Here is a 15,532-nt window from a genome sequence, read left to right as displayed (position 1 = left end):
TTCTATTTTGCATTTTCCTCCTTTCAGTTGTGAGACTACCAGGAGTACTCAGGAGTCACCAAAGCTTGGTTCCTGACAGTGCTGATCAAAGATACAGGCTCTGTGGAAAGTCATGGGCTCCCAGGTGCAGAGCTCAGGAACTCAACAGCTAGGTAGGTAACAGCCAGCTTCTGTTCTTGGCAATTTCTACAGTGGCTCCTTTTGGCCACAGAAGAAATGAAAAAAAGAGAAGGATAGGGTTCCAACCAGAGAGCCAGAGGATGGCATCCAACTGCTCTGCCCTGCAGTCACATCCTCCCAAACCCATTAGAAAGACTTGGGTTAAATTGTTGTCATGTGTGTTTCATTAGATTCTGTGTTCCATCTCTCATATCCTTCATACAAAGCTTTTTCATTTGGATAATGTGTTTATGAAGGGTTTTTTTACACATTACCTCATTTGATACTCACTAATGTTTACAATGTTCTTACCTTCGGTCTAAGATATATTAAAACATCATTTTTGGACCAGACTGAAAATAACTGCCCACCACCAGCCAAGGGAATCAGTGAGTGATGGTGTGACTCTGGGAAACCGCACTTCTCCCATGGATCTTTGCAACACATGGATCAGGAGGCCCCCTCATGGGCCCATACAACCTGGGCTTTGGGTCCAAACCCAGAGGTGTGTGAAGTCTTTGCAGAGCAGCTGCTCAGGCACATACAAAGACCCAAGAGCTTTACATACTCCGGCCCTGGGATCCCTGACAAGGGTGTCTGCAGCTCAGGCAAGGCCAGAGGCCAGTGCATACCCCTAGGAAGGGGGCTGAATTCAGGGAACCAAGCAACGTCGGTCTGTAGGTCTCACTTCCACAGCACCTCATAAGATAAGACTTACCGGCTTGGAATTCCAGCCAACCACCAGCAACAGGGTAGTGTCTGCCTGAGATGGGATGGAGGACCCAAGAGAGAGGCAAGCCATCATCTCTGCTGTTTGATCAACTCAGCCATTCCAGCCTGTGGGCTTTGGAGAGCCAAAATGGTCCGGGAGGAAGGGTCCCCCCAGCACAGCACAGCTGCTTTGCCAGAAGGTGGCTAGACTGCTTCTTTAAGTGGGACCCTGATCCATTCCTCCACACTGGGGAGGACCTCCCTGCTAGGGCCTCCAGTCACTCCCACCCAGGACTCCAGCCAACCCTCCTACCCATATTCTATGGACAGAGCTCTGCTGTCTCCTTAAGACAGCGCCCCCAGGGGAAGGGGAGGGCCACTATCTTTGCTGTTTGGAAGACTCAGACTCTAGCCTGCAGACTTTGGAGAGTCCAAGCTGATAGGGCAGAGGTGGTTCTTCACACCACACACTATTTTGTTGAGGTGTGGCCAGACTGCTTCTTTATATAGAACCCTGATCCATTTCTCTTCACTGGGGGAGACCTCCTAGCTGAAGCCTCCAGCCACCCTCACCCATATTCTATAGCTGACAGAGTTCTAATTTCTCCCTGGGATGGAGTGCCCATGAGTTGGGGCAGGCCTTCACCTTGGCTTTTGGGCATCTCAACCAGTCCAGCCTGTGTGCCTTGGAGAGCCCAAACCAACTAGGGGCTGAAGGGATCCTCAAAACAACACAGCTGCTGTACCAAAAAGCAGTCAGACTGCTCCTTTAAGTGGGTCCCTGATCCTGTTCATCGTGACTGAGTGACACCTTCCAACTGCAATCTCCAGCCACCTCCTACAGGTGCGTTCAGGGCCTGCAACAGGTCAGTACTCCACTGGGATGGAGCTTCCAGAGAGGAGAGGGCAGGCTACCATCTTTGATGTTTCACAGCTTTCACTGGTGATACCTCCAGGTATAGGAAAAGCTGAGGTGACTAGCAGCTGGACAGACCCCCAGCAAACCACAGCAGGCTTGCAGAAGAGTGGCCAAATTGTTAAAACAAGCAACCAGAAAGCAATAACAACAAAGAAAACCCACAAAAAAACCCATCCAAATGTCAGCAACCCCAAAGATTGAATGTAGACAAGCCCAGCAAGATGAGAAATAATCAACACAAAAATGCTGAAAACTCAAAAAGCCAGAGCAGCCCTTTTCCTCCAAATGACTGCAACACCTCTTCAGCAAGGGTTCAGAACTAAGCTGATGCTGAGATGGCTGAAATGACATAATTAGGCTTCAGGATGTGGATAAAAATGAACTTCACTGAGCTAAAAGAGCATATCATAACCCAATGCAAAGAAGTTGAGAACCATGATAAAACAATGCAGGAGCTGACAGTCAAAATAGCCAGTTTGGAGAGAACATAACTCATTGAAAAACACCCCACAATAACTTCACAATTCAATCACAAGTATTAATAGCAGAATAGACCAAGCAGAGGAAAGAACCTTAGAGCTTGAAGACTGGCTTTCTGAATTAAGACAGGCAGACAAGAATAGAAAAAAAGAATGAAAAGAAATGAATAAAACCTCTGAAAATATGATATTATGTAAAGACACAATCTGTGACAGATTGGGGTGCCTGAAAGAGATGGGAAGAACAGAACCAAGTTGGGAAACATACTTCAGGATATCATCCAGGAGAACTTTTTCAACCTAGCAAGACAGGCCAATATTCAAATTCAGGAAATGCTGAGAACCCCAGTAAGATACTCCACAAAAAGATCATCCCCAAGACACATAATCATCATCAGATACTCCAAGATCAAAATGAAAGAAAAAAATATATATTAAGAGCAAACAGAGAGAAAAGCCAGGTCACCTACAAAGGGAAGCCCATCAGACTAACCATGGACCTCTCAGTGGAAGTCCTACTAGCAAGAAAATATTGGGGGCCAATATTCAATGTTATTAAAGAAAGTAATTTCCAATACAGAATTTCATATCTAATCAAACTAAGCCTTATAAGCGAAGGAGAAATAAGAACCTTTTCAGACAAGCAAATGCTGAGGGAATTCATGACCACCAGACTTGCCTTACAAGAGCTCCTGAAAGAACCACTAAATATGGAGAGGAAAATCCATTACCAGCCACTACAAAAACACACTGAAGTATACAAACAAGTGGCACTATAAAGCAACCACATAAACAAGTCTACAAAATAACCATCTAGCATTATGATGACAGGATCAAATCCACATATAACAATACTAACTTTAAATGTAAATGGACCAAATGCCCCAATTAAAAGACACAGAATAGCAAGCTGGATAAAGAACCAAGACCCATCACTATGCTGCCCTCAAGAGACCCATTTCATATGCGAAGACACATATAAGCTCAAAATAAAGGGATGGAGGAAAATTTACCAAGCAAATGGGAAACGGAAAAAAGCAGGGTGCAATCCTAGTTTCTGATAAAACAGACTTTAAGTCAACAAAGATCAAAAAAGACAAAGAAGGGCATTACATAATGGTAGAGGGTTCAATTCAACAAGAAGAGTTAACTGTCCTAAATATATATGCCCCCAATACATAAAGATTCATAAAGCAAGTTCCTAGATACCTAAAGACTTATAAACTCCCACACAATAATAGTAGGAGACCGTAACACCCCACAGACAATATTAGATAGATCATCAAGACAGAAAGTTAACAAAGATATTCAAGATCTGAACTCAGCTCTGGATCAAGTGGACCTGACAGATACCTAAAAAACTCTCTGCCCAAAAACTACGGAATATACATTCTCCTCATTGCCACATGGCTCTTACTCTAAAATTGATCACATAATTGGAAGTAAAACACTCCTCCAGCAAATGCAAAAGAACTGAAGTCATAACAAGCATTCTCTCATACCACAGTGCAATCAAATTAGAACTCAAGATTAAAAAATTCACTCAAAACCATACAAGTACATGGAAATTGAACAACCTGCTCCTGAATGACTTTTGGGTAAATAATAAAATTAAGGCAGAAATCATTTGTTTTTTGAAACAAATGAAAACAAAGATATAACACACCAGAATCTCTTGGATGCAGCTAAAGCAGTGTTAAGAGGTGAATTTATAGCACTAAATGCCCACATCATAGAGCTAGAAAGATCTAAAGTTAACAACCTAACATCACAACGAAAATAACGAGGAAAACAAGAAATAACCAAGATCAGAGATAAACTGAAGGAGAGACACAAAAAGCCCTTCAAAAAATCAACTAATTCAGTGGCTAGTTTTCTTAAAAAATTGATAAAATAGACCACTAGGTAGACTAATAAAGAAGAAAAGAGAGAAGAATCAAATAGACCCAATCAGAAATGATAAGGAGGATATCACCACTGACCCCACAGAAATACAAATAACCATCAGAGAATACTATAAACACCTCTATGCACATAAACTAGATAATCCAGAAGAAATTGATAAATTCCTGGACACATACACCCTCTGAAGAGTGAACCAGGAAGAATTTGAATTCCTGAATAGATCAATGAGTTCTGAAATTGAGGTAGTAATAAATAGCCTACCAACCAAAAGAAAGCCCAGAACCAGACAGAGTCACAGCTGAATTCTACCGGAGATACCAAGAAGAGGTGGTGCCATTCCTACTGAAACTATTCCAAAAAATTGAAAAGGAGGGACTCCTCCGTAACTCATCCTATGAGGCCAATATAATCCTCATACCAAAACCTGGCAGAGATTCACAAAAAAAGAAAACTTTAGGCCAATACACTTAACGAACATTGATGCAAAAATTTTCAACAAAATACTGGAAAACCAAATCCAGCAGCACATCAAAAACTTATCCACCATGATCAAGTAGACTTCATCCTCAGAATGCAAGGCTGGTTCAACATACCCAAATCAAGGAATGTGATTTATCACATAAACAGAACTAAAAACAAAACCACAGGATTATCTCAATAAATGCAAAAAAAAAAAAAAAAAAAAAGCCTTTGGTAAAATTCAACATCCCTTCATATTAAAAACTCTCAATAAACCAGGTATTGAAGGAACATACCTCAAAATAATAAGAGCCGTAGATGACAAACCCACAACCAATATCATACTGAATGGACAAAAACTGGAAGCATTTCCCTTGAAAACCAGCACAAGACAAAGTTGTCCTCTCTCACCATTCCTATTCAATGTAGTATTGGAAGTTCTTGCCCGGGCAGTCAAGCAAGAGAAAGAAATAAAAGATTTGTATTGGCCCCTTTTTATGCTGCTAATAAAGACATACCCAAGACTGGGTAATGCATACAGGAAACAGGTTTAATGGACTCACAGTTCCACATGACTGGGGAGGTCTCACAATCATGGTGGAAGGTAAAGAGAAGCAAGTCATGTCTTACATGGATGGTAGCAGGCAAAGAGAGAGCTTGTGCAGGGAAACTCCTGCTTATAAAACCATCAGATCTCATAAGACTCATTCCCTATCATAAGAGCAGCATGGGAAAGACCCACTCCCATGACTCAATTGCCTCCCACAGGTCCCTCCCACAACACATGAGAATTGCGGGAGCTACAATTCAAGATGAGATTTGGGTGGAGACACAGCCAAACCATATCACTATTCAAATAGGAAGAGAGGAAGTCAAGCTATCTTTGTTTGCAGATGACATGATCGTATATCTAGAAAACCCCCTTGTCTCAACCCAAAAGCTTCTGAAGGGTAAGTAACTTCAGCAAAGTCTCAAGATACAAAATCAATATGGAAAAATCACTAGCATTCCTACACACCAACAGGCAAGCTGAGAGCCAAATCATGAATGAACTCCCATTCACAATTGCCACAAAAAGAACAAAATACCTAGGAATGCAGCTAATAAGAGAAGCAAAGGACCTCTTCAGGAAGAACTACAAACCACTGCTCAAATCAGAAATTATCCAAACCAACAGAAAAACATTCCGTTCTCATGGATAGGAAGAAGCGATATGGTGAAAATGGTCACACTGCCCAAAGCCATTTATAGATTCAATGCTATTCCCATTAAACTACCATTGACACTCTTCACAGAATTAGAAAAAAAAATTTTTTTAATTCATATGGAGCCAAAAAACAACCTGAATAGCCAAGGCAACTCTAAGCAAAAAGAACAAAGGTGAAGGCATCACACTACCTGACCTCAAACTACACTACAGGGCTACAGTAACCAAAACATCATGGTACTGGTACAAGAACACATAGACCAATGAAGCAGAATAGAGAACCCAGAAATAAGGCCACATACCTACAACCATCTGATCTTTGACAAACCTGACAAAAACAAGCAACAGGGAAAGAATTCTCTATTTAATAAATGGTGCGGGGAGAACTGGCTAGCCATATGCACAAAATTGAAACTGGACTCCTTCCTTACACCATATACAAAAATCAACTCAAGATAGATTAAATACGTAAATGTAAAACCCCAAACTATACAAACCCTAGAAGAAAACCTAGGCAATGTCATTCAGGACATAGGCATGGGCAAAGATTTCATTACAAAGACACCAAAAGCAATCGCAACAAAAGCAAAAATTGACAAATGGGATCTAACCAAACTAAAAAGCTTCTACACAGTAAAAGAAGCTATCAACAGAGTAAACAGACAACCTACATAATGGGAGAAAAATTTGCAATCCATCCATCTGACAAAGGTCTAATATCCAGCTTCTATAAGGAACTTAAATTGACAAGAAAAAAAACCAATTTCACTAAAAAGTGGGCAAAGGACACAGACAGACACTTCTCAAAAGAAGACATACATCCAGCTAAAAAAAAAAAAATATATATATATATATATAAAGCTCAACATCACTAATGATTAGAGAAATACAAATTAAAAACACAATGTGATACCATCTCATACCATTAAGAATGGCTATTACTAAAAAGTCAAAAAACAACAGATGCTGGTGAGGTTGTAGAGAAAAATGAATGATTTTACAATATTGATGGGAGTGTAAATTAGTTCAACCCTTGTGGAAGATAGTGTGGCAATTCTTCAAAGACCTAGAGGCAGAAATACCATTTGACCCAACAATCCCATTACTGGGTACATACCCAAAATATGTAAATCATTTTACTATAAATATACATGCATGCATATGTTCATTGCAGCACTATTGACAATAGCAAAAACATGGAATCAATCTAAATGCCCATCAATGATAAACTAGATAAAGAAAATGTGGTACATATACACCATGGAATACTATGCAGCCATAAAAAGGAATGCGATATATCCTTTGCAGTGCACTATTCACAATAGCAAAGACATGGAATCAATCTAACTGTCCATCAATGATAAACTGGATAAAGAAAATGTGGTACATATACACCATGAAATACTATGCAGACATAAAAAGGAATGCAATCATGTCCTTTGCAGGGACATGGATGGAACTGGAGGCCATTATCCTTGGCAAACTAATGCAGGAGCAGAAAACCAAATACCACATGTTCTCACTTATAAGTGGGAGTTGAATGATGAGAACACATGGACACATGGTAGGGAACAACACACACTGGGGCCTGTTGGAGGGTGGAGGGTAGGAGGAGGGACGGCATTAGGAAGAATACCTAATGGATGCTGAGCTTAATACCTGGGTGATGGGAAGATCTGTGCAGCAAACCACCATGGCACATGCTTACCTGTGTAAGAAACCTGAACATCCTGCACATGTCCCAAAGAACTTAAAATAAAAGTTGAAAAAACAATTTTTTTTAAGTAACTAAGGCTAAGAGGTTCCCAGCACACGAAGGCAAGATATCCAGAATAATTTTTTCACCGATTTACAATGTAATTTGGGGCAGATTATTTAAATTCTCTTGGCCTTAACTTTTTCAAATGAAGAATGAGGAGTTCAGTCCAAAAGATCATTCCTTCTCAAAGACTCTTCTAGCTTTAGCTCAACACATATTCCTCTCTCAAAAAACCATGTCTTAAGTCTTCAAAAATAAGGTTAAGTGTTCCCTCAAAAGCAGTGATTCTCTCCACACCAGAAAGCGTGCGGCTGCTTCAAAAATTGAAAGATTAAAATAAAGCAGTGATCCTCTAACTTAGCTTCACATCATAATTGCCTGAGAAACATTAAAAGTTACAAATATACTAATATCTGGGTTTTACCCACCTGAGATGGTGGCTTAATGTCTCTGGACTGTAATCTGGGCATCTAAAATTGTCAAAGCTTCCCATGTGATTTTAATGTGCAACCAATGTTGAAAGCTCTGATCTGGTATCCATATTGGGATTTTCAGAGGCGACCCTAATTTCTGGAGTTTTTTTCCTTCTCTTTCAATCCTCCCCTAATGAGCATCCAAATGGGCTATTCCACCTGTCAGACTCTTCTCTGCATCCCTGTGGTCTCTCTTTATTCTCATGATAATCATCAGCACTACCTTCTCCCACCATGTTGCAAAGAAACAAGGTGAATACTGAAATGGGGCTATGGGAATTTACTATTCATAAAGAAATAAAAACTATAAAATTTCTTAGCACATGAAAAAAAATGACATCTATATCTTTCGAGAGGGGCTGCAGACAAGTGAAGTAAACAGGGAGGTGCTCCAAAGGCAAACATGTCTTTGCTGTGACAGAAGGGTTTACCCAGAACGAAGCTCAAAGGATTGCGCAGGCACTCTCTTACTGACTTCATCCGTGGGCGACATCAGTTTCCAAGTGTTGTCACTGCAAATAAGTGATGTGTGCATTCATCTTTTATTAATTACTTACTTTAAAATTCAAACAAATGCCAACATTTCACCAAGGAAGCAGCATTATCTTATGAAGTTGGGACATAATTATAGATGATATAATGTTCTACAATGAGGTCCTGATCTTATCAACCTAAAACTAAACCTGATTGATCAGTATACTGAGAACCAAGTGAGCAATTCTCTCTATCATTGGTCCAACCTGGATTACGGGAGAAGCAGGAAGAGCCACTGGCCTCAGTCTGAGTAATGAGAACAAGGGTGAATTTCCGGACACACATTTACATATTGAGATCAGAGAATAATCCTCAAAAACACTTTAAACATTTATATTTATGGACCCAACAAACATTATTTGTGAAACACTTGATGGGAATCTTCGTATTTTAAAAATCAGAAGAGATCTCTGACTTCAAAGAGCTCACAAGCTAATGGAGACAGTATACACGTACTTGCTGTCCTCTTCACAGCCCTTTGTTCAGTGCCAGACTGTGAATTCTGATTCTGATTAGGCCTCTCTAATCCACCTTTTTCCCTAGCAGCCTGACCCACCTCCTGCATGGGAAGAAACAAGGTGACGTGGGTAAATGAGTTCACACTAATGGGTCTCTCCAATGACAGGCAGACCCAGGCTGGACTCTGTCTTATCTGGGGCCACCTACCTGCTGACCCTACTGGGAAATGGGCTCATCTTTCTTCTGATCTGGCTGGATGTGCAGCTCCATCTACATATGTACATCTTCCTCTGCGACCTCTCACTCATGGACATCTGCTACACCTCCAGCAGGGCCCCTCAGAGTTGGTGTACTTCCTCCTAAAGAAGAAGACCATCTTTGCCCAATGTGGGACCCGGTTCTTCTTCTCCCTGGCCTCTGGGGGGGCCGAGTTCCTGCTGCTTGTCTCAGTGGCCTATGACCACTATGTGGCCATTTGTGACCCCCTGCATTACATGGCAGTGATGAGTCCAAGGCTCCGCATGGCACTGGCAGCTGTCTCTTGGCTATTGAGCCTGGCTAATTCTGCTACAGAGACAGCAGTCACCATGCACCTGCCCACCTGCAGGCACAACGTGCAGAACTATATAGCCTGTGAGCATGTCATGCTCACCAGGTTGTCATGGTGGGTTCCAGTGTAGTAGTGGCTGCTTGTGCCCTGAGCTGAATGCTGGGTAATAACTCAGTTTTAGAAGGAGAAAAATACATAAGAACTCAGAAGTGAAAACAGAAGGTTTTCCCCCATAGTACATAGCAGTACATTGAAAAACATACTAAGAGATAAAGTGTTTGTACAAGTGTACATCTGTGTGTGTGTGTGTGTGTGTGTGTGTGTGTATGTCTGTTTCTGTGCGCATGTTGGAAAGATGTACTCTTTGCTTTTGAAGAAATTAATAAATAATGTCTTAGACTTTGTTTATGATTCTGGAATATTCTTGGTGGCACCAGCCTTGTTCCAACAAGATTCAATAGCAATCTACACTTATCAGAAATTTTAAGTATTTGTTGACTGAGTGAACATAAGCATTTTTATCATAATCATTGCTATCATTGTCCTAAGTATCAGTTTCATCATCTGAAATCAATCAAATATCACATTTAATGAACATTTTTTCCTATACTCAACCCTGTTTCCCATTATCTCCAGTGTCAACTGCCTTCTTCATAAGTATTGAAAGCATCTTAGAGGCTGGGATATCATGCAGATCTTGGAAAGAAGTAACAATCAGTAAACAAATTGTGTCGAGTCCCATGAAGCAATACACTGTGACAGGTGCTGCAAGAGACACAAGACATCTAATAGGAGATCCTTCCCCACAACCAAGAGATTATTTGGAAAAATAAGAGATAAACACCAAAAAGTAAAAAAAAAAAAAAAAAAATTATGACATACTCCAACAACGCAAAACAGTACAGTGTTTGCAAAATTTGATTAATCTCTAAATATAAAACAGATTAGAAGCCCTATTGAATTCATAGAATTATCCTACAGAGGGGAGAAATCAATATGGTTTGCAAAGGAATTAAAGGGGAAGAAAAAAATTAAATTGGGTCTTTAAAATTGGTAAAATTTGGATAGGTGAGAGAGTAGAAAGAAATAATTCATTCCTGGTAAATGGGGGAATGACATAATCCAGGAGGAGGTGGAAAAAAAAGGAAAGTATATTTGGGGAAGAGTAAGCAAACCAGTTTGGTTAGAACAAAGATTTTATTTTGAGGCATTATGAAAATGAGCTGTCTGGAAAGAGGGCTTTGAAAACAAAGTCAAGGAAGCTACAATGGCAAGAGAGCAGGGTTTTTTATACGGGGAATAGCACATTGAATACAGTGTTCTAGAAGCTATCCTCTTTCTCTCTACCAGACCTATTAGACTAATTGAGACAAAAATTAACTAATTCATGCTTAAGTGGGAGGAGTAAGGGAATCAACTATTTATAATGCAGCTTTCCGTAATTAAGGCAGACTTTGTAGACCAGGCAGAGCTTAAGGTAGGGTTCAAAGCCTAAAGAGCTGGAAGCCAGAGTATCTACAAGGGAAGTTATTTAGAACATGGAGAAATGTTAGAAGTAAAAATGAATGAACAGATATTGAGGTTGAGAATTGGACAAAGGGTGTAACTGTAGACAAAGTGCCTTTTACTTTCCTGTTTCATTTTTTGTTGCTGTTGTTTTAAAGGCAAGAGGATGCCATGCCATCTGAGTAACACTCTGAAAACTCCTCAAAAATAAACAGAGTTTACTTGGTGTGTTCTGTAAGTGTCATCTGTGATATCAACCCATGTCTGATCTCTTGCCACATCTCAAAAGGCAAACCCCTGGTTGGACAGGTCCCATCCTGGTTAGGGAGGGACTCTGAGTTGGCTTTTCTGATATTGAATCATAAAACAAAGTCTAAACCTCACCAAAGGCACTAGCCTGGGAAAGCCTTCAAATCTTTTTTTCTTTTTAAATGAAGAATAAATCAATGCATGATACCCCTGAGAGCAAAACTCGGGGTCCAAGTTCACACAGTGAGTAATGGCTCAGTCCTCTGAAGAATAAAGGAAGGGAAGGAAGGGAGTAGGAAGTAGAATTAGGAGACTGGCTCTAGAATCTTAGAGACGAGGCAGAAAGCAAATGGGTATGACAAAACGGCATCCCGTGGCCGCTCTGAACATGCCTGGGAACTCACATGTAGGGGCTCCCTGACAGCAGGACCCCGCTGCTCCTCCAGGAGAGCAGGAGAGCATCAACCCAACCTCTTCTATCCAAAGCAAAATCTCCCCACATAGCGTACTTGGTTCCACATAAATCACAGGACCAAAAAATGCCACTATAGAGAGCAGGGATTCTTGGCCTAGAGCTATTCATAGGTTTCAGCATACGGATTACGGAAATTATGTTTTAAAATGTTACTTTATCTACAGTTTCACCACTTCCTAAGGGAATCTGACTCTTTTGTCCTCACTCCAAGATTCTGCCAAATAACGCCATTGCTTCCTGTTATACACACTGACAGACCTCGGTGTTTACCCTTCATAGACTTTTCCCAGTTTGTAACAATAGGCTTACCGGTATGACTAGATGCGTCATCCCTGACTCCCCACAAGACTGCAAACTCCAGCAGGGTCGAGGCTGTGCCTGTGATGGTCACCGCTTTATTTCCAGCATAGAGAATTGCCCTCACATAATCACTCAAAACTCCAGCAGCAACCTGGATGGAGTTGGAGAGCATTATTCTAAGTGAAGTAACTCAAGAATGGAAAATCAAATATTGTGTGTTTTCACTTATAAGTGGGAGCTAAACTATAAGAATGCAAAAACATAAGAATGAGATAACGGACTTTGGGGACTTAAGGGGAAGGGTGGGAGGGAGGCGAGGGATAAAAGACTACACATTGGGTGCAGTGTACACTGCTTGGGTGATGGGTGCACCGCAATCTCAGAAATCACCACTGAAGAATTTATCCATGTAACCAAACACTGCCTGTTCCCCAAAACCCTATCGAAATTCTTTTTTAAATGTACTGTTAACTTAATCCGTTCTCAAACAATCTGTGGTGAACACCTTCTGATTTACAAACTGGTCTGTATGAATATGTTTTTTTACATTTTATAAAATTTTTTTATTATTATATTTTAAGTTCTAGGGTACATGTGCACAACGTGCAGGTTTGTTACATATGTATACATGTTCCATGGTGGTGTGCTGCACCCATTAACTGGTCATTTACATCAGGTATATCTCCTAATGCTATCCCTCCCCCCTACCCCCTCCCCACAATAGGACCCAGTGTGTGATGTTCCCCTTAATGTGTCCAAGTGATCTCATTGTTCAGTTCCCACCTATGAGTGAGAACATGCAGTATTTGGTTTTCTGTTCTCGCGATAGTTTGCTGAGAATGATGGTTTACAGCTGCATCCATGTCCCTACAAAGGACACAAACTCATCCTTTTTTATAGTTGCATAGTATTCCATGGTGTATATGTGCCACATTTTCTTAATCCAGTCTGTCACTGATGGACATTTGGGTTGACTCCAAGTCTTTGCTATTGTGAATAGTGCCACAATAAACATACGTGTGCATGTGTCTTTATAGCAGCATGACTTATAATCCTTTGGGTATATCCCAGTAATGGGATGTCTGGGTCAGATGGTATTTCTAGTTCTAGATCCTTGAGAAATCACCACACTGTTTTCCACAATGGTTGAACTAGTTTACAGTCCCACCAACAGTGTAAAAGTGTTCCTATTTCTCCACATCCTCTCCGGCACCTGTTGTTTCCTGATTTTTTAATGACTGCCATTCTAACTGGTGTGAGATGGTATCTCATTGTGGTTTTGATTTGCATTTCTCTGATGGCAAGTGATGATAAGCATTTTTTCATGTGTCTGTTGGCTGTATGAATGTCTTCTTTTGAGAAGTGTCTGTTCATATCCTATAAAATGTCTTTTTGAAAACCTTTAGTAGTCAACTGTGATATTTGGTGTTGATTGATAAGGCAGGTGTTCTAGATAAGCCTTCCAGACACCCAGGAACTGGACTTGCCATTAGGCAACTCTACCAGAAGAGGGCAGTGGAGCTTCTAGCCCACGGTCAGGGTCCATCAGTAAACCTGATTTACCATTGATCTAATGTGATTTCCAATGCATTTTTAGTGTTTCCATTTCTTTCCTAAGTGTAACTGTTCAATATAGCAACCTCACAAAACATGACAGAAAGTAAAGTTTAAAGATAATAGCTAGGTGAAATTTAATAACTCTCATAATATTCCTATAATTTCTTCCTTTACCCTTCCTTCAAAGAATAAAAAAAAAAAAAACAAACAAACAAACAAAAAAAAACAAAACCCACCACCTTGGCTCTTTTCTCTCACATCCATCAGCTGATATAAAAATGTGACGGCCAGGCGTGGTGGCTCAAGCCTGCAATCCCAGCACTTTGGGAGGCCGAGACGGGCAGATCACGAGGTCAAGAGATGGAGACCATCCTGGCTAACATGGTGAAACCCCGTCTCTACTAAAAAATACAAAAAAAAAAAAAAAACTAGCTGGGCGAGGTGGCGGGCGCCTGTAGTCCCAGCTACTCAGGAGGCTGAGGCAGGAGAATGGCTAAACCCGGGAGGCGGAGCTTGCGGTGAGCTGAGATCCAGCCACTGCACTCCAGCCTGGGCAACAGAGCGAGACTCCGTCTCAAAAATAAATAAATAAATAAATAAAATAAAAATATGACTTAAGTGAATTACTCTCTTAGAACCACACCCTCAAGTAAACCTCTACTGAGCTGCAGATTGATTTCAGTGTCAGAACTCCTGCCCAGTGATTACTCATCCATCATGAGTGGTTTTTGTTTATCTCAGTCATATACAGTATATTTGCCTTGTTTGACAACTGAAAAAAACTGGAAAATGCTGAAAAAATTGGGGAAAAAATATATCAGAGAAAGAAAAAGTAAAAGAATAACTAGTCTTTGCTAGCCTAGTCTAGAATCACTAGAAAAGCTATTGCCTAACTGTGGTTTCTTTGCTCCCTTCATACTGATGCAGATATGGAAAATAATAATAATTTTCAGTAGTAATTACTATTAAAAAGCTATAATGAGCACTACTTATGTGTCATGTACATATATTATTTATTTCATCCTCACAGCTGCTACTCCATTTAACATATCAGGAAACTAAGGCATGATGTATACCTATAAGGATACACATTACAAGATCTACATTTTTAAAGAATTAAAATCTACTGAAAATAATAAAAAAAGAAATCTGAAAAAATGGAAAGGCAGACCAATTCTTACATAGGAAGAGCCAAAGTAATGGAGATATACATCTCCTTATGTTAAATTGCACATTTAACAGGATCCCAATTAATTTTTTAAAAGAAATTTATTTTTGAGACCACACAAAATTATTCTAGAAATAATAATCAAAAAATTTCTGAAAAAGATTTATGAAGAAGGACTAGTTTACCAGATATTTAAAACATATTTTAAACCTAAAACAATTAAAATGCTATAGTCAAAGCATATGCTTACACCAGGCAGTGAAACAGAATGGACAGTCTAGAAATAAGCCAAAATACACAATAATTTAATACATCATAAAAAGTAGCACTTTAGATCAGTGGAGAAAAAATTTCAATAAATAGCATTAAGACAACAAGTTAATAATCTGAAAAAATAAAATTTATCAAAAAAATATACTTTATATCAGGATTTAAAATATTTAAGTGTAAGAATGAAAATGTAAAAGTACAAGAAGAAAATAAAAGAGAATATTTATGATAAGAACATGAGGATTGCCTGCTAATTATGAGGCAAAATCCCAGAAGTCATTAAACTTTTTTGGATGAAATCAGCAAAAATTTCTGTATATCACAAGCCATTACTATAAAAGTAAAAACAAACAAAAATACAGATGGCATATTAGTCTGTTTTCACACTACTAT

This window comes from Macaca mulatta, chromosome 3 (assembly GCF_049350105.2).
Source record: "Macaca mulatta isolate MMU2019108-1 chromosome 3, T2T-MMU8v2.0, whole genome shotgun sequence".
Classification (NCBI taxonomy): domain Eukaryota; kingdom Metazoa; phylum Chordata; class Mammalia; order Primates; family Cercopithecidae; genus Macaca; species Macaca mulatta.
This window is presented reverse-complemented; position numbering follows the sequence as displayed.